We start from the raw sequence: 20,153 nt of genomic DNA, 5'->3' as shown, positions 1-20,153 counted from the left end.
TATCTTCTGTGGGAACCTAAAAGCACTCATTACCACAAGGTCTGTTCTCTCCCTCTCCCCAGCCAGTGTTCTTAGGTCATAGGTTAGAAACTTTTTGAGATGGTGTTTTTCTAATTATGTTTTTTATTGCAGTTCCTTGCTGACCCTCCCCTTTCCATATCACATGTCAATTACTCCTTGGACCAGGTATCTTTGTAGATAATGGAATATCTTGGGTTCTTTTTGTCTGTTCTCTCAGTCTTTTAGGTATATTTGACTAATCTAGTATTTTGAAGAGCTCTCCTACTTCCAGATTCGGAATTTGAATCTAAAATTTTACATTTTGTACATTTAATCTGCTTTATTATATGAGCATTATTTCATGAATTCTGAAGATAAATCGTCTCTTAACATTTGGTACTAAAGTTGTCCATGTTGATGTTATACTGACTATCCTGCCAGCCTCCAAAATAGGTGTTTCTAGCTAAAGATAGGCTGAGAGGAGTAGGCCCTTTTTTTGCCTCTTCTGGCTGGAGTTGATCTCTCTATCTTCATTCAGAAACGCCATCATTTCCAGAGCTTATGTTTATACTCCCTCTCTTACATTTGGAACACGTAAGAGATTACATTAGATTAATTAACTTTTGCTTTGCTTTGTAGTTCCAACTTCTTTTTCCCTCAGTGATGGTTGTTGTTGAACAGATTAAGAGTCAGAAGGTAAGCACTTCTTTTATTCTGGTTAATGATGTACGTAATTCAGTGTGCTTAGTGATTTGCACCACATAGATTTCTTCAAACTGTTGTGTTTGGGGGAACCATGAAATTAGACCTCAGAAGGAAAGGCATCATACATGTTGATCATTGATGGGAGCAAGGAGCTTTTTCCTCAAGGTCATGCTTCAGTATTAAGAGGTCACCATGCCTAAGTCATTCACCTAACTTTGTTAAATGTACTTTTTACTTAGGTTGTTGCTAGTATTACTGTCATGGAAAAATTGATTCCAAGTATTCTGGGAGACTGTTGGCTTTTGGGATCTGAGCTAGTAACTCTGAGATCAGCAAGTGCTGAGTAGATTACCTAGTCAAGTTGGGTTGTGAAAAGTACCCTCTGGCTCCCTGAGTCCTTTTCTCTTGAGTTGTTATAAGAACAATCACAGGAAGCAGCCTTGAAAGTAGTATAATTTTTACAAATTCATCCACAGCATTTTAAAAAAATCTGCAGTGAGACAGTTGGGTTGCATGTGACACACTCCTGTCCTCTTTCCCTCCTTCTACACACTCCCAACCCCAGAGATATTTAATGAGACCTTTGTAAATGTCACACAGATACAGAATACATATCAATACTAATGTATATGGGCTCCCTCCCTCTTGCCCCCTTCTCTTTCTCTCCCCCCCCAACTCTGATCTGTCTGTCTGCCTCTCTTACACATACACACTTGTACTTATGCATACACATACACACACACACACACACACACACACACACACACAGAGTAAATAAGTGCCACTTCTTCAGCTAAAAAGCCCAACCAGATAATTTAGACCAAAGAATTGAATGAAGGGTAGGACTCAGTCCCACATAGAGGTAACCATAGCACAGAGGCAAAAGTATCTAATTTGGCTTCTTTCTTTGATGAATTGGACCAAACAGTTGCCAGCCCTCTACTTCATTTTGTGTTGTGTAGACACATACCCAGCTGTATGCACAGTGAGTTGTTTAAGTGCATCCCCTCCATTCCTGGAAGCCTTGTGTGGGCTTCTTCATGGACCTCTCTACCCCTGCAGCTTCTTTACACTCCCCTGTCCCCCCAAAATGAGAAGAAAAGTACCACCATGAATGGAGTTACGAGCCAGATGAAAATTTTCTCTCCTTTCCCATGTTACCCTTCTCTGTCTCATTTCAATTGGGAAAGGAGAGTGAAAAATCCAAGAAGAGCTGGTGGTTCACTCACCTTCTTTTCCATGATGGGCCTAGGGATGCTGTGGGCTGAAGTTCAGCAGAAATAGAAAAGATTTGCACATTTTACTAGACTTCACTCTGCACAATTGGAAATGTGCTACATCCATGTTTTCCTTTCTGACTACAGAAGCAAAGATAAAAACTCTCTCCTTAAAGAAGCTGATGGGGGGGCCGGTAGTTTTTACTTCTGAATTAACATATTCATTCTTGGCTGATGAATCTAGAACCTGTAATCTAAACATTTAAACATTCTTATGCAGTATCTTTGTGGAGAAGTTCTACTTTCTTCTTCCAGAACAAGCTAATAGGCATATCCCCAAGTAGATCTGGCTCAGGAGGAGATTGACTGACCCATTCAGTCACTTTTAGGAAACCCAATGGAATATGTAGCTAGTAGCACCTGCAAATATGGGGATCCAGGAAGGCTTCTTGCAGAAGGGGGGACTGTAGCTGAGACTTGAAGGATCCAGGAAAACTAGGAGGCAGAGGTGAGGAGGAAAGATTTCCAGGCATGAGTGATAGCTGGGGAAAATGCCTGAAGTCCAATGACAGAATGTCAGCAATGAGGCCACTGTCACTGGATCAGTGTGTGCGTGTGTTTGTGTGTGTATTGGGGGAGTGAGATGAGGGAGTCACTATTGATGTGTAAGAGGTAGGAAAGGACAAAGTTATGGAAGTGCCACTGGAATTGATTCAGTAGGTCCCTCCTGGACCAATCACAACTGAATGTACAATTTAAACTGTGCAGCAGGCACTGTATAATTTTTAGAAGTTTATCTTTTCCACAGATTCATGGGTGTCAGATCTTGGAAACGGTATACAAATACAGCTGTGGGGGACTGCCTCCTGTACGCAGTGCGCTAGAAAAGTAAGTCACAAAAACTTAAATAAGATTGACACAGTTCATCAAGACCATTTTATTTGCATATGATCTAAAACTTCTCCAAAATAGTTAGTAATAGATGGGACTGAAAAGCTAACACTGAGCAGATAGGTCTATATGATCAAAGTAGGAGAGGCCAGGATGCCAGCCAATAAAGAATCCAGGATGGTACTACATAAAAGAGAATGAATTAGTGTGGATGACTTTAAGGTCCCTCTGATTGTCAGATCCCATCATCCTTAGGGTGTTACCATTATATATGCTGGGTTTTGCTTGGCTATATTTGAGTATATCTTTTAAAGTAATTGCTATTTTCAGTCAGTAAGTCAACAGGCATTTTATTAAATGTTTACTATTTGCCAGGCTCTTTGCTAAGCCTGAAAATACAAAGAAAGGTAAAAATACTGTCCCTCCTCTCAAGTATCTTATTTTCCTAATGGGAGAAACAACTTTTAAACTATTTACATATAAGATATTGTTTATATGGAGTAGTTGAAAAGTAATTTCAGATCAGCCACTGGTATTGCGGAGGGACCAGGAAAGGCCTCCAGTAGATGGTGGGATTTGAGCTGAGTCCTGAAGTAAGCCAAGGGAGCCAACATGTGGAGAGTAGAAGGAAAAACCTCCCAGGCAGTGGGACAGCCTGTAACAAAGCATGGAGTTAGGAGAAGGCAGGAGCTGCTGGATCGTAAAGTATATGGAGAGAAGTAGAGGATAAGAAGACCGGAAAGGTAAGAAGGGGGCTAAGCAGAGAATTTTCTGTTTGATGCTGGCGGTGGTAGGGAACCAGCTCATATTGCCCATTTTATCTTACCTTCTTTAAAACTTGAAGTTAAGCTTCTGTCCTGGGTGGAAAGACTGGACTCTGATCTCCAAGTTTCCTTCTAATTCTAATATTTGGTTACTGCACAAGAACATCTTGGAAATACTTGAGCTAGTTCTGGAGAGGGTGCTTGATCTTCTCTTTTCATGTATTTTTGTAATGCTCCATTTCTAATTGAGTCATCCTCCCTTACCACATCCATTCCCTTCCTTTTTGGTGAAACAAGAGAAAAGGAGCAAACTGCTTTTGCTGGCAGAGAAACAGACTTCTCTGAGCTCATCTCATTGTGTTTTAGCAGGAATTTTCAGCTCTGAAACTCTTACGCAGGGTGAGAATAAACAATATGGAAAAGAAACTGTCAAAATAGCTGAAGGACATTTTAAACTTAATATGGGAACTTTAATTATAAGAAATTTAATGACTAATTCCAAAAAGATAGGAATAAAAATGGAATGATTATTTTTAGTGTAATGGACAGTTTCCCTTCTGACTCACCAAATTCTTACTCAGATCTTGGCCAGTACCCTCTAGTGACGTCCCAGAATGGCCTGGGTGTTTGTGCCCAGCAAGGGCTTTTATGGCATTGGTTTTTCTCTCCCTTTCTCCACTCAGGATCTTGGCAGTGTGCCATGGGGTCATGTACAAGCAGCTTTCTGCCTGGATGCTACATGGCCTCCTCTTGGACCAACACGAAGAGTTCTTTATTAAACAGGGCCCATCTTCTGGCCTTGTCTCTACTCAACTGGAGGAGGAGGAGGAAGACCTGGGCATTGGAGGCCTGACAGGGAAGCAGTTACGAGAACTTCAGGACCTGGTGAGGATTTGAAGGGAAAGGCAGTACATTCCACCAGATAGTGACCCCTTCGCCCTCTCACATGAGCTTGCACTGAGCCTGCCACCTCGGTGCCATCTGAGCCACTTCCTTCAGCCTGTCCCTCCTGATATTTGCCTTTGTCTGAATGAGGTTTGCAGGATGCATGGGAAAGAGCGCTGAAGAGTACAACCCCCACCTCCTTTGCTTGTTTGTCTAGGTCCAGACTTAACCTCCCTGGGGCCTATTTTCCTCGTCTCTAAAATGAGATTGGACTTGATCCAGTTCCAGACCCGTGAGTCTATGATAATCCATTAGGCTGGGCAGTTGTGAGGCCTTCTTCATACCATACTAATACCATACTTAGGAAGTGGACAGCTCCTTAAGTTGTGTCTCTCTGGCAGCTTTTTGATGCAGCTCAAGGTCTTAATTAGGATTCACAAAAACCTATATAGATGCCAGTGTATTACATAAGAATCATAAATTCTTGGAACTGAGCATAATAGGATTTTTTTTTTAGGACTTCACAGGTCTAGTCCAACCTACTCATTTTACAGAGGAAGGAACTAAGGCTCAGAGCAGTTGAATGATTTAGCTAGAGTCCTGTAACTAGTTAATGGCAATGCTAGAACTAGAACGTTCATGTGTTGTGCCTCTCCTGCCTGCTAGCCACCAGGCTAGACTACCTCCTTGCAAGCACAGTACATGCCTGGCAGGTGGGAGTTGTACATCCCTGGGTTTAAAGTCCCTATTGCCCAATATATTAACTATGGAATATAAAGGATGGAGATAGATAGAGTTACTGCATACTTTCTTGTTTCCTTTGTCACTCTGTATCTCCTCACCCAGCGCCTGATTGAGGAAGAGAACATGCTGGCCCCATCCCTGAAGCAGTTTTCCCTTCGGGTGGAAATACTTCCTTCCTATATTCCAGTGAGAGTCGCTGAAAAAATCCTGTTTGTAGGAGAGTCTGTACAGATGTTTGAGAATCAGAATGTGAATCTGACCAGAAAAGGTAGGAAGTCCTGTCCTAACATCTCATCCCCAAGAGCTGGTCAAGAGCAGCTTTTATTGCCCATTGCCTCATGAGCCAAGGCAGTGGTCAGTGTAGTACATCATATTTTGAAATAAATCTTGTAAGAGGGCACCATGATGCTTCTTGTCAGAAATCTTCAAAGCAAGGGAAGTGGCACCCAGTGGTTAAGAGCAAAAATTATTGCCCTGTATTTACTAGACCCTGGTTAGTTAGATTGTCTATAGTAACAAATGAAAGAATCAGAGCGTTGTTGATAGCATAGCTCCGAGGGTCTCTCCTCCTACTGTCCATGATACACAGGATCTATTTTAAAGAATCAAGAAGACACCTTTGCTGCCGAACTGCATCGCCTCAAGCAGCAGCCTCTTTTCAGCCTTGTGGATTTTGAGCTGGTGGTGGACCGGATACGCAGCACTGTTGCTGAGGTTTGCCTTTTAAGTGTCTGATCCAGCATATGTTTTCTGAGGGGGTGGATTGACCTGGAAAGATAGAGAGTGGAGCACAGCAGCTGCTTCTTCTAGCTGGCACTAGAGACCAGGGTGAAGAAATGATTCCTCAGGCCAGACGCTTTCTCCGTCTTTGGGTTTTAGGAATGCTGCCATAGTAAGTGTCCTTCCCTCTTACTGAGCTCAGTCTCTTATGGGACATGGAATGCCTTGCTAGCTGCCTGACGGTGACAGAGACACAATCCACTCAGCATCTTGCGTCACAACGTTTTCTTTAGTTGAAGGCATAGATGAGATCTTTGTTTCACTTTGTGTGTGTATTTCTGCTCCACGGGAGCCTGGGACCAGATTGGGTTTTCCACTAAAGAACAAAAGGACGAAGGGCTAAGCTCTCTTGCTGCTGCCATCTGTACAGGGTCTAGTAGCAGGTTTTCAGAAGGGTTTTTTGTAGACAGTTTATTGTCATGATCATATGAGTAGTATTCTTTCCTGAGTCATTCAGTGGAATATAGAGCAGCTTTTTAAATAAAGAATCCTCCTTTGTAATGGTGTTCTCAAAATGGGATTTCACTGATGTTCTTGTTTCCTCAGCATCTATGGAAACTTATGGTGGAGGAGTCAGATTTATTAGGCCAACTAAAGGTAATAGTTTCATTTATTTTTCTTTATTGTTAAAATGTAACTAACAGGAAATGACCTTTGCCTTCCCTAACTCTATTGATTTGGGGAAAAAAACCTACCCCTGGATTCTTAGGATGACCTTGTATACTCTTCCCCAAAATGAGCAGCCCATTGCTGGGTGTCATCTGAAGGAATAATTCCTTCCAGGATTTGCTTCTGTAAATACAAACATGATTGTAGAGATATACCATACTGTAGGACAAAGAGATAGACATAAGTTTTCTTGTAATTTTATCATTTGTGTTGCCACCAAGTAAAGATATCAAATATACTGTAATCTTCCTGGCTTAACAGCACCACTAAAATTTCTCTTCTTGATATGCCTGTTTAGAGGGGCAGAAGCTCACATCCATCTGTTGGGGACAGGAAGGAAATGACACTGTGTTCATTGGTATGGGGAATTCCCAAGGAAAAACATTCTATCAGTGTATATCAGTACCTTCTCTGCAACTCCTTGTTTTAGAGAATTTATGTGGAGGTTGAGTGATTTGCCCAGGGTCATACAACCAAGATCTATCCCAAAAGGGACTTGGACCCAGGTCTTCTTGACTCTGAGGTTGGCTCTTTATCCACTGTACCATGCTGCCTCCAAATCCATGTGTTAGTTGGGTCCTAATTAAGGAGACAGCTCTGCACTGTTTCTAGTTTAAAAGCCTTTCTACAGTCTGGGAACCTACTTTGCCAGTGTTACTTCATACTATTCCCTTTCATGAGCTCTGTGTTCTGACCATTATGATAACTAACTGTTCCCAAATGCTTCGTCTCCAGCCTCTTTCTTCTCACATGAGCCATCCCCCCCCATGTCTGGAATGCATTCCTTTGTCATCTCTGCTTTGCAAAAGTCCTCGTCTTCTTCCTTCAAGGCTTAACTTGGGTTCCACTTCCTCAGGGAAGCCTTCGCTTATCTCCCCAGTTTTTAGTGCTTTCTGCTCTAATTTATCTTTAGTTTTACTTATTTAGGTAAATATTCCATCTCCCAAGTAGACTATAAGCCACTCAACAGTAGGGGTAATTTAATTTTCTTCTGTGTGTTCCTCTCTCCTTGGACAGTGCCTTATACATAATAGGAGCTTTGTGAATGCTTTAATTGGATTGAATTCAATTCCTTGGATAGCGAAGAATTCCTAAGACTTGTGTGATTGTTGACTTGTATACTGACATTCTTTTTCAAAGATCATTAAAGACTTTTACCTGCTGGGACGAGGAGAACTGTTCCAGGCCTTCATTGACACAGCCCAGCATATGTTAAAGACACCGCCCACTGCAGTAACTGAGCATGGTAAGTACTCAACAGAAGAGTGAATGACTAAGTTACTTTCCTTGAGAGAAGAGCCCAACTCTCAGCTTCTTCATTGAGGGCTTGAGGGGCAGCCTCCTTACCTTCTGTTGCTGCCTAGGGAAGCCATTTCAGTGGGCCTGGATAGCTTCCATCACACTGCAGTCATCTCCTGGGACAAGCAGCCACATAACCAATGATATCTGTATGAAATGGTGTGGTCTGGACCCCAAAGTCAAATAGTGTTTGTTCCTGATGGTCAGGCAGGGTTGGATGGGAGAACATTTCTTCCAGGCTTCATCATATAGCCAGGTGCTATTATTTGCTCCTTGTTCTTTCTCTCTGCCAGATGTTAATGTGGCCTTCCAGCAGTCTGCCCACAAGGTGCTGTTAGATGATGACAACCTCCTCCCTCTGCTTCACCTGACAATTGAGTACCATGGAAAGGAACATAAGGGTATTAATTCCCTTTCTCTCTCCTTCGCATATCATTGTTCCTCCCTTTTTTCCTGATGCTGCTTCCTTCTCTGAAGACGCTTATATGGTTTTCATCTTAGAGTTATCTACCTTTAGCACTCAGGGGGTCCTAAGAAATCTTCTAGTTCAGCCTCTTCATTTTAAAGATTAAGAAACAGGGATACAGGGTGGTTACACGACTTCCCGAGACTCATGAGTGGCACAGCCAGGATTGGAATCCAGACCACTTCATTAGCAGCCAAGGGTTTTTTCATTATGCCATGCGTCAGTTCTTGTCTTATTCCAGCTGCCTCTGTCTCTAAAGACAACAAAATAATCGCTAAGATCTACCAAAAAACCTGCCTACACATTGTTTCCTTGCCCTCTGCCCACTATGTTTTCCTCCTTGTGTCTTAGACATCCCCCTGGTTTTTTCTCTCATGTTATTCATGTGCATTCTTCTTTCAACAAAACAAGTTGTCTGTCTTAATTAGACTGAAGTTTCTTCATTTTCTTTTTCTTTTTTTTTTTTTGCCTTAGATGTTACTCAAGCACGAGAAGCACCTTCTCGGGACACCTCTCCCCGAGAAGCCCCTGCGTCAGGCTGGGCAGCCCTTAGGTCTTTCCTACAAAGTGCAGTGGCCTCTCCACATTCTCTTCACTCCTGCTGTCCTGGAGAAGTAGGTTTACAAGACCTCTGTGAGCTTTTTGCTAGCAAACACTAACTATGGCAGGGAAGATAGAGGCCCTCTGACCAGTTGTTAGTAATCTGCAGGCCCAGGAGATACAACTTCAAGAATCCATCCATCTCCACCCCAGTCTATTTAACCTGCAGATGCTGACCTAAAACTGTTTAGAGAACTTCTGGTAAAAGAGCCCTTGGGGAAGTAGTATGGTTTAGTAGAAATAGCATTCACCTTGGAATCACTAAACCTGAGTGTGAATCCTGGTTGTGCCATTGGCTACCTCTGTGTTGATGGGCAAGTCATGTAAAGCCCCCAGGCCTTAGTGTCCTCATCTGTTGAATGAGGGGGTTGGATTCAATGACCTCCAAACTCCTAGGTCTTCCTCATATGCCATGTTGCTTCTGTTTTTGAAATTAATTTGAGGTGGCAGTGATCGGCATAATAAGCTTGATGCTGGATGTGTCCTTGAGCCCTTTGAAGAAGGCAGGTTTCAACAGGGATTATTTTAGAATTGAAGGAAATTAGGTTTCTTATTTTTCTGTGTAAACTCATGCCAAGATGAGAGGTCACATAGTTCCAGTTCCCCTAGGAATCAACTCTTCTTCCAAGTGCTTGTCTTCAGTATGTGTCCTCTGACATTTCTCCCATGTCAGCAGCTGTCACGACCTAGGGAGGAATAAAAAGTTTAGAATCACAGACTCTAGAATTGGAAGGGACCATACAAGTTATGTAGTACAGCCTCACTCCCAGGGCAGGAGTTCTTTCTCTGAAAGAGTAATTCAACCACCATTTGGATATTTGTGGAGATAGGAAACTCATTCCTTTTCAAAGAACGTTGTATCACTCTCAGACAGCTAACCATTACATAACATTAAGAGTTCATCATGCACATGGCACAATCCTGAGCCCTAAGAGATTGTGGAAAAAACATGCCTGCCTTTGAGGGGTTTACATTCCCCAAAGGCTGGTCACCTGTTGTTTCTCATGACCTCTGTATAGTTCAGTGAACTTTGTAAGGCAGGTGTTGTTTGGCATGACTTGCAAAGTAAAGGTAGAAGGAGCAGAGGCTGTTTGGAATGCTGGGCCTCCCATGAGTGAAATGGAAAGTTCTGGGACAGAAACATGCATTGGGCTGAGCCTCAGGAGAAAGGAACAAGGACTTTGCCTCCAGTAGAGAGGGCCCTTCTCTGGCTAGCTTCAAATCCTTTCTTTTTGAAAATGGGAAAGAAAAAGGGAGGAAGAGGAGGAATCTGGGACTTGACTGAGGGGAAAGGGGAGGTAGCTGGGAATGGAAGAGTCTAGCTTCACGGTGGTTGTTTTGGACCCAGGTACAATGTTGTCTTCAAGTACTTGCTCAGCGTACGACGAGTGCAGGCAGAACTGCAGCACTGCTGGGCTCTCCAAATGCAGCGCAAGCATCTCAAGTCTAACCAGAGCGATGCCATTAAATGGCGCCTACGGAACCACATGGCCTTCTTGGTGGATAATCTTCAGTATTATCTCCAGGTCTGTGCTGAAAGTTGAATGGTACATGGGAGATGAAGAAAGGGCAGGAGAAAGGTCTTGCAGGGATGTTTTATTCTTGCCCTGGGGGAACGCTCATGAGAGAAAAAAATTGGCCGTGGTTTTTAGGATTGCTATGTGGAATGGTATTGATGAGGCATAAGAAGCCCCAGAAGCACTAACAATCTCATATGAGCAGCACCACTAAGGCACTTATTAAGTTCTTGTGGATAGGATGACATTGGCATCACCCTAAAATCCTGCTCTGTTTTGTTGTGACAGGAAGCTGACCCTGAGATTTTTTGCAAGTTGTCAGTAAAGTGCAAGTCCTGACCATATGACCAGCCTCACTAAGTTAGGAAAGGCTTCACATTAGATGGTTGATTGTCAGCTGATGAATTGGTTTGGTCACAGCAATTCACAAAGACTGTCTGCTAAAGTATAGAGTGGTGGCAATATAATTCACTGAAGGAAGCATCCTCGGGATGAAATCTCAGGTCTTTGGCATCACTGAAGTTTTGGCTTTTTGAAGTGTTCCATAAGTCTTTAAATTTTAATAAAATGTAACTGAGTCAGTCAGTATGAACATAAAACATCTGCTTTAGTGACAGGAGGCTGGGTTGAACCAGGTTTTCAGCTTTCCCTACCAATGTCATGCCACATAACAAGGGCTTTCTTGGTCAATTCAAGAGCACAGGGGAGTTTTCTGTGTTTTATTTTTCAGATGCCTCACTATCCTTTCTCTCCTAGAGTGATTGTGTCCCATAAAATACTTTAATTACTTCTAATTCTCCTTCAGGTAGATGTGCTGGAGTCTCAATTCTCCCAGCTCCTCCATCAGATTAACTCCACAAGGGATTTTGAGAGCATCCAGTTGGCTCATGACCACTTCCTGAGCAACTTGCTGGCTCAGTCATTCATCTTGCTGAAACCTGTAAGTGGGGCTCGTTTGGCTTTCTGAAGTTTTTATAGCACTAAATCTTCCCCTTCTTCAGATGCTGATTGAGTTGACAAGACAACAGGCTTCCATTAATCAGATCTTTATTCCCCATTTTTGTTGGTATTTCGCAATATTTATAAATAGGAGACAGCACAGATGATATGTATTCAGGTTTCTGAGATAGACAAGGAACAGAAGAATAGTCTAAGGCAAAGGAAACAGAAACTGCTTTACATTAGCGTGTATGTGTGGTAATGATGAAAAGTAAGAGTGAGTGAAATGCTTGTTCTGCTAAAGATGTCTGTGAACTATTAGGATGGGGGTGGGGAACCTCTGGCCTCCAGGCCACATGTGACCCTCTAGGTCCTCAAGTGTGGCCCTGACTGAGTCCAAGTTTTACAGAGCAAACCCTTTTATTAAGGGGATTTGTTCTGTGTGGTTTGGATTCACTCAAGGACCTAGAGGGCCATATGTGGTCTGGAGGCTGCAGGTTCCCCACCCCTGCATTAGGATCAGCTGCCTGCCTTGGATGGTTTGAGTTCAGTTCTACTTTGGAGAGGGGATGATGGAACTAGAACTTCATCAACAAGTAGTCCTTTAGCACCTGCTCCATTAAGGCTGTATATCAGACAGTCAGGATCCAAACCTCTCAAGGAGATTACAGTGTAATTGGGAAGACAGATTATGCATACAATTGTATTGTTACTATAGCACCAAATAAATGGCACAGCCAGTAAATGCTAGAGTGCTTGGTAAAAATTAGGGCAGTCAGGGTTTCATGGAAGAAGTGGGTCTTAAGTTAGGCCTTGAAGAAAGACTTAGAGAAATGGAAAAATAAAAAGAGGAAAAAAGAAGTGTATTTTGCACATGCCATACAGGGGATATATAGAATGAATAAAGACATTCATGGATTTTCTGTGGCATGTTCAGGAGATAATGACTAGAAACTGGGAATCCCAAAGGGTAAAGTAGTTTTGAGTAACTAAAGATAATGAGTTGTTCAAACATACTGAATTTGAGGTACCATAGGACATTCCAATTGAAATGAATATATCCAGCAATCAGAGACATAAGCCTGGAGCCCAAGAAGAAAGGTTAGAATTGTAGGCGTGTTCTTGGGAATAGAAGACCCTGAATCCTCTAAGCTGTCATTCCCCATAACATGCCCATTTTCCTTCTTTTACTATTTTTTTTTTTTAATATAGGTGTTCCACTGCCTGAATGAAATCCTAGATCTCTGTCACAGTTTCTGCTCACTGGTCAGCCAGAATCTGGGCCCTCTAGATGAGCGTGGGGCTGCCCAGCTGAGTATTCTAGTGAAGGTAAGTCTGCCAGAATGGAGCTGGACAGGGACAGTCCTGACAGCTAGAGAGTAAGCTGCCATCCTCTTCTGTGGAATTTATTTAAATGAAATTTTGCTTTTTTTCAATTAACCTAAATCTACTTTCTCTCCGTCCCACCTTCACTCATCAATGAAAAAGAAAGTAAAACAAAACTCTTGTAATAAATATGTATAGTCAAACAAAACAAATTTCCTCATTGGATAAGTTTAAAAAAACATTAAAACAAAGAAAAGGAAACTATAAACTGATATGTCTAATGAAAACAATACAAAATGTTTCAATGAAATATTTACAGGTAGACTTCAGCAACATAGCACAGACATGTCAGTATGACCACGTTGGATTTATAGCAAGAAGGCATTGTTTGTTAGATATTAGTAAAACTATAAACCTAACTGACCATGTTAATCATAATGGCAAAAATCATGATTTTATGAGATGTAGAAAAGCGTTTGACAAGATACAACACCCATTCCTGTTTGAAAAAGACTAGGAACTAGCACAGGAATAAACGTATTTTCCTTAATTTGAAAAGTAGTATTTATCTATAACCAAAGCCAGCATTATATGTAATGATAAACTTATAAGTCTTTGAATCAGATTAAGGGTAAAGTAAGGATGTCCATTATCACGACCACAATTTGATAGAATGTTGGAAATGCTAGCTAGAGCAGTAAGACATGAAAGAGAAACTGAGGCAATAAGCATGGACAGAAGAAACACAGTTACACTTTTTGCATATGATGTAATGGTTTACATAGAAAGCTCGAGAGAGTTAACTGAAGAATTAATTCAAACAACTTCAGCAAATTTACAAGATATAAAATAAACCCACAGAAATCATTAGCATTTCTGCATATTACCAACATAACTCAGGAGGAAGAGGTAAAAAGAGAAATTCTTTTTAAATAACTACAGAATGTGTAAAATACTTGAGAATCTACCTGCTAAGGTCATCACAAGAACTGTATGAATACAACTACAGAACACTCGTAACATTAAGACAAATCTGAATAATTGGAGAATATTCATTGCTCATGAGTAGGCTGAGCCAACATAATAAAAATGACTGCTGCCTAAATTAATTTACTTCTTTGGTGCCATTCAAATCAAACTATCCAAGGATTACTTTATAGAGCTAAGAAAAATAATAAAATTTATCTGAAAGAATAAAAGACTAAAAACCTCAAGGGAAATAGTGATAAAAAGAGGGAAGGAAGCAGGCCTGCAGTACCAGATGTTAAACTATACCACAAAACAGTCATCAAAATTATTTGGTACTTGTTATGAAATAGGCTGATCAGGAAAACATATTAGGTATATAATATATAGAAGCAAATGAGCCCAGTAGCTTAGTATTTGATAAACCCAAAGATCCCAGGTGTTAGGGTAAGAACTTGCTATTTGACAAAAACTTGGGAAAACTGGAAAGCAGTCTAGCAGAAACTAGTAAATAGTTTAAACATCTCATACCGTATACCAAGGTACTAGCCAAATGGGTATGTGTCTTAGACATAAGGGGTAACATCATAAATAGATTTTAAAAGCAAGGAAGAAATGACCTGTAAGATATTTGGAGAGGGGAAGAATTCATGCCCAAACAAAGAACAGAGAGGATCATAGGACAGTTTTGATTGTGCACAAAACCAGTGCAGCTAAAGTTGAAAGAGAAGCAAAAATGGAAAAATATTTACAGCAATTTTCTCTGATAATGGACATAGTTCTAAAAATTAAAGGGAAATATTTCAGATTCACAAGAATAAGTCTCCCAGTTGTCAAGTGGTCAAAGGCTATAAACAGGCAGTTTTCAGAGGAAGAAATCCAAGCTCTCAGAAGTCAAATGAAAAAAATGCCTATATCACTAATAATTAGAGAAATACAGATTAAAACAGCTCTGAGGTTCCACTTCATGTTCCTCAGTTTGGCAAAAGTGACAAAAAAGGAATATGGCAACTGCTGGAAAATATGTAGGAAAATAGGCACATTAATGCATCATGTCAGTAGAGCTGTACTTGGTCTAGCCATTCTGGAAAGCAATTGGGAGCTGTGCCCCAAAAGTTAGTAGTTTTCCCTAACCTTTCCCTTCCCTCCCTCCTGAATATATCATACTTCCCCCCTCTTTCCATTCTTTTAAGATCACCAAGACATCAGCAAAACCACTCCCAGGCTTTGCCTAATTAGATTTCATATGACTCCTGGTGATGATAGGATTCAGGTGACATATCATCTCCCCATGTTTGCATGTAAGCAATTACACTTGTCTAGGCCTTTTTCATTGTTCATTTTTGTTTACCTTTTTATTTTTCTCTTAACTCCTGTGTTTGAACTTCAGAGTTTCTACCAAGCATTCATTAGGAATGCTTGAAAGTCCTCTGTTTCATTAAAAGTCAATTTTTAGTCCTGAGTATGATACTCAGTTTTACTGATGTTATTTTTGGCTCTAACCTTAAGTCTTTGGCTTTCTGAAATACTGTATTCCAAGTTCTCCATTCCTTATACTGATGGCTGCTAAATCACGTATGCTTCCAACTGTGGCTCTTTGATATTTAGATTCTTTCTTTTTGGCAACTTGGAGCATTTTTTCTTTGACCCAGAAGCTCTGGATTTTGGCTATGATGTTCCTGGGAATTTTAGTTTGGGAGTTTCTTTCTGGACGTGATTGGTCGATTCTTTCCGTTTCTGCTTTGCTCTCTAAGTTCCAAGAGATATAAGCAGTTTTCTTTTACGAGTTCTTGAAGTAAGATGTCTAGGCTCTTATTTTTGTCCATGGGCTTCAGATAGTTCAATGATTCTTAAATTTTTTTTCTCCTGATGAGGTTCCCAGTTCAGTTGTTTCTGCTGTGAGATTCCTTGCATTTTCTTCTATTTTTTCCAGCCTTTTTGACTTTTAATATTTTTTGATGCCTCATAGAATCATTGGCTTCTTTTTGGTCCATTCTAATTTCAGGAAGTTTGTTGCTTGAGCAAGGATCTGCACCTTTTGTGCCAAGCTGTTCATTCCTTTTTCAGTTTGTTCATCCATAGTTCTTGTTTCCTTTCCATTTTTTTCCTCACATGCTCTCACTTAATTTACAAAAATGCTTTTCATCTCTTTTTTTAAAAACTCTTGCTTTGTCTCTTCCAACAATTACAAGAGAGTTTGTGCCCAAGGTGTATTTTTCTTCTAGGCTTTGCTTTTAGATATTTTGGAGTAATCTTTTCATGGAGGCTTGTCTGGAGCTTCCCTGCCACCATAATAGTTACTTCCTAACTTCAAACTTGATGTTAGGCATGGGCCCTCCACACTTCTGGAGGGAAGGTCTAGGCAGATCCTGTGGCTGCTTTCTTGGAGTATTGAACGTTGTAATTTGGGGTGTCCCCAAAGTGGTCTGATCCTGAGCAAAGTCTGATCACTGCCTCTTGATCTGAGCTCTACAAGATCCTGCCCTGGGTTTGGATCTGAGCAGCAGTAGGCTGCTGGACTTTACCCTACCAGCTACCTGGAAAGCTGCCAGTTCAGAGTGATGGAGTTGTCAGCTCCCCTTTGGTCTAGAATTCCCACGAGGGTTATTCTTCTACAGGTGATCACACTGGGCTAGAAGCTGGCACCCCATTCTGGGACCCACATCATTACTACTTCTGTACTCTCTGGTTTAGGATTACCACCCCCTGGGACAGGTTTCCTTCTCAGTCTGCCAAGAATCTGTGACCCAGCATTGGGTAGTGGCTACCAAAAGTGCCAGTTAACACCTGTTCCTGCTTTCTGTATGCAGTGCCCTAATATGGGTCTGGGGTTTCCTCTTGCCTTAGTACACAGTGTCTCCCTAAGAGCTGCAGTATTTCATGCCTGGGGTGCTCTGTACCAGACTTCATCCCCAGTATTCGCAGACCTCTCCATCTTTCTCCCTAGAATGACTTGGAGTGGACAAATGACTCAGTGTTACTTTTCCTAGATTTACCCATCAAGATTCAGTCTGGTGAGTTTTCTAAATTTGTTTGGAGTAATTTGGTTTTTTAGGGGATGGAGCTTGTTATACTGCTTCATGCTACTCTGCCCTCTTGGCTTCCTCCCAGAAACATCTTAAAATTCTACATGTCTAAAACTGAATTCATTAACTTTCCCCAAAAAAGCTATCCTCTTCTGAACTTTCCTGTTACTGCTGAGGATAACACCAGACCTAGATCTCATCCTCAAGTCCTCACTCTCTTTTACTCCCCATATCCAATCTGTTCCTATGTCCTGTTGATTTTACATCAAAACATGTCCTATATCCCTCTCTTCTGACACTGTACCTAATGCTCTAGTACCTGCCCTTATTACCTCATTCCTTTTCTATTGAAATAGCCTACTGGTTGATCTCCCTGCCTCTAGGCTCTCCCCACTCCAGTCCACCTTCCTTCCATTCGTCTCCCAAATTAATCTTCTTAAAAGTGCAGATTTCTCCATGTCAACTTCCTACTCAGTAAATGTCAATGGCTCCCTATAACCCCCGGGATCCAGTATAAAACCCTGTTTGGCATTCAAAGCCCTCCATACCCAGCCCTCTGCTGCCTTTCTACCACGTACTCTGTGATCCAGTGTCACTGGCCTCCTTACTCCTCCTCCCACATGATTTTCTGTCTCCAAACTGCAGGCCTTGTCATTGCCCCCTATGCTTGGAATTCTCTTTCTGGTCATTTCCATTTCCTGGCTTCAAGATCCAGCTGAAACATTGCCTTCTCCAGGAAGTCTTTCTTGATCCCCTTCAGTGGGAGGCCTTCCTTCTCTGGAGAATTTCAGATCTACCACGTGTCCAGCTCGTTTGTACACAGTTGTTTCCTCCTTGAGAACAGAAACTACCTTGTGCCTCTATCCGTATCTGAAGTGCTCAGCACACTCCAGGCACAATAGACGGTTAACAAATCCCTACCGGATAACTGACACTGCCTTCTGGTTCCCAGAGATGGAGGCAGTTTCCTTGACATTGTTTTAATATTTCTTGTCTCATGAAATCGTTCTCTTTTCTTTAGCCCGTTCTGATTTTCATGGAGTCTTTTGCATGGGTACGGTTGTTCTTCTTGTTCAAACTATTCATTCTCTAATTCTGTGTTCCATCCAGTTCTTTTCCTCTACTGCTTTTATGTATAAAGAAAATTGTTTAAGCTTTCAACTTGGCTAACGTGCAACTTTGTTTTGCATTACTAGACATACTTGTAATAGGTTTTGGAGTTTTTTGCTTTCTTACTGGGTTTCGTAAGGAGTGAAGGGAATGTGTGAATTTGGAACCCCCGCAAAAAACAAGAAAAAGTCTTTGTGCATTGAAAAAGTAAGCTCTTGCATCTTCCTTTCTAGGAACTTGTACTCAAGCTGTATTTTTCTTCAAGACTTTGCTTATAGATGTTTTGGAGTCATTTTTTTCTTCTGCGTCTGCTTGACTCACCAATAATTTGTTATGGTGGGATTCTTCTTTCTGTTTGCTCATTTTTCCAGCTTACTTCTCGATTTCAGTCTTTATGTGAAGTCCAGACTGGGCTATATTTGTGTCCTCTTGGGTCTTGATGCTGCATTTTGGGGGGTATTATTGTTATTCCAAGGTCTCAGGGGAAGTTCAGGCTGGACCTGCAAGCTTCCAGTGCTCCCAGAGAGGTTTGATCCAAGGTGAAATGAGTGCCTTCCTCACGATCACAGCTCTGCAGGTTCCTGGCCTGGTTTGGGGTCTGAGCAACACAATTGGAGGCTTGCTGCTTACTGGAGTTCCAGTGGACTGCTGCTGGAATCAGCCACTATCACAGGAAAGCTCTGCAATTTAGGATGACAGAACAAAGGGTGCCCTTTGGTCTAGAATTCTTGCCTTGGTTATTATCCTACCAGCTTCAGACTAGGCTTGATGCTGAAACTGAGACCCCTTCCCACCCTCAGCTGCCAGCCCCACTCCCCAGATCAGGGCCACATAGCTTGTTTCTCAAGTTGTTGCTTGCTCAGTGCATAGCCTGGAGCCTGTGACTGCTCCTTGGCCTGTAACACCATCCCTACTAGGTACAAGACCCTTCCTCGCCCACCCTGTATCTGTGACCCAGCACTGGGTAGAGCAGTCAGTTGGCATTTGTTACTGTTCCCTGCACTTGCCCTGGTGTACAGCCACAATCAGTCCCCTGGACTTCAAGGCACTTCCTATGAAACTCTTCATCTTCTCCAGCTATAGGTAAAAGAAGAATGAGGTTTTGGGGTGAATTCGCTTGAATCCCTGTTATTCCTTCCTGCAGGGTTTTAGCCGTCAGTCTTCACTCCTCTTTAAGATCCTTTCCAGCGTCCGGAATCATCAAATAAACTCAGATTTGGCTCAACTACTGCTACGACTGGATTACAACAAGTATTACACCCAGGCTGGTGGGACTCTGGGCAGGTAGGCACAGGTTAGGTATTCAGCTGACTAGGTTCCTGGAATCATACACTGCACCGGAGGGATCTTCTACTCCAACCCCCTTATTTTACAACGAGGAAATTGACACCTAATGTCTCAGACTGCCCAAAGTCACATAAATAGCAGTACCAGGTACTGAATTCAGCTTCTCTGACTTTATATCCAGTGGGCTGCCCTCTGCCTGTGTCATGCTGCCTCCTGTAAAAAGATCAAGCTTTTTTATACTGAACAGTCTCTTCAGTACGATTTTTTCTCCCTTCTTATAGTGTGGGTTTGTGAGCAAGAGGGCATAGTAGGAATCATTTGCTCAGTTTTACCATTTATCTTTCTTCAAACTTTTTCCTAAAGAGAAAAAAAAAGACTTCTTTGGTCTTAGTAATTTTTTCTAAGCCTCCTCCCAGCTGATCTTTTGATGGTAACAGAAGACAGGCTAGGAGCTATCTACGATTCCTTGATTTTGAATGTGAAACTGTCTCACATCTATAGTTTCTTTGCAGGAAAAGTATGTGATGGTGTCTTTTTCTTTTGCAGTTTTGGGGTATGAGCCCTGTGGTTGAGATTCAGGAGCTAAGTTGGCAAGATTGCAGTTTCCATCCGTCCAGAGGTGATTCCGTCTGTTGCTGAAGGTTCATGGAAACATTCTCTTCTACTTTTATAACTGAGAAATGCAGTTTAATCCACTCTCTTGTCATGAAGCCGTTAACTTGTACTAAGGATATCATTTGTCACCATTAAAAAAAAAGTTAGCTTCATTATACATCAAAACAAAAGCGAATTTTTTTCTGGCCTTGTAGAAGAGTTTATTAATCCTCCTTCTATGAGTTTGGTGGTAAAGCATGACTTAGTTAATAGTCAAGTGACCGTGACTGAACGTGTACTTCTATTAGAAATACATTCTGAACAATCATTATAATATGACCGGAAAGTCAGATCTGCTTATGGCACAC

General features: G+C 41.7%; 1 pseudogene; it reads left to right on the top strand.

Annotated features, from left to right (window-relative positions):
- The window catches only part of LOC140514425 (gamma-tubulin complex component 4-like), a 27,884-nt pseudogene extending 7,908 nt beyond the window's left edge, over positions 1 to 19,976 (top strand).
- The last annotated feature ends 177 nt before the right edge of the window (positions 19,977 to 20,153 follow it).

This window comes from Notamacropus eugenii, chromosome 7 (genome assembly GCF_028372415.1).
Source record: "Notamacropus eugenii isolate mMacEug1 chromosome 7, mMacEug1.pri_v2, whole genome shotgun sequence".
In the NCBI taxonomy this organism is placed as follows: Eukaryota; Metazoa; Chordata; class Mammalia; order Diprotodontia; family Macropodidae; genus Notamacropus; species Notamacropus eugenii.
Note: the sequence above shows the minus strand (reverse complement) of the source record. Positions and strands in the feature narration are given on the sequence as shown.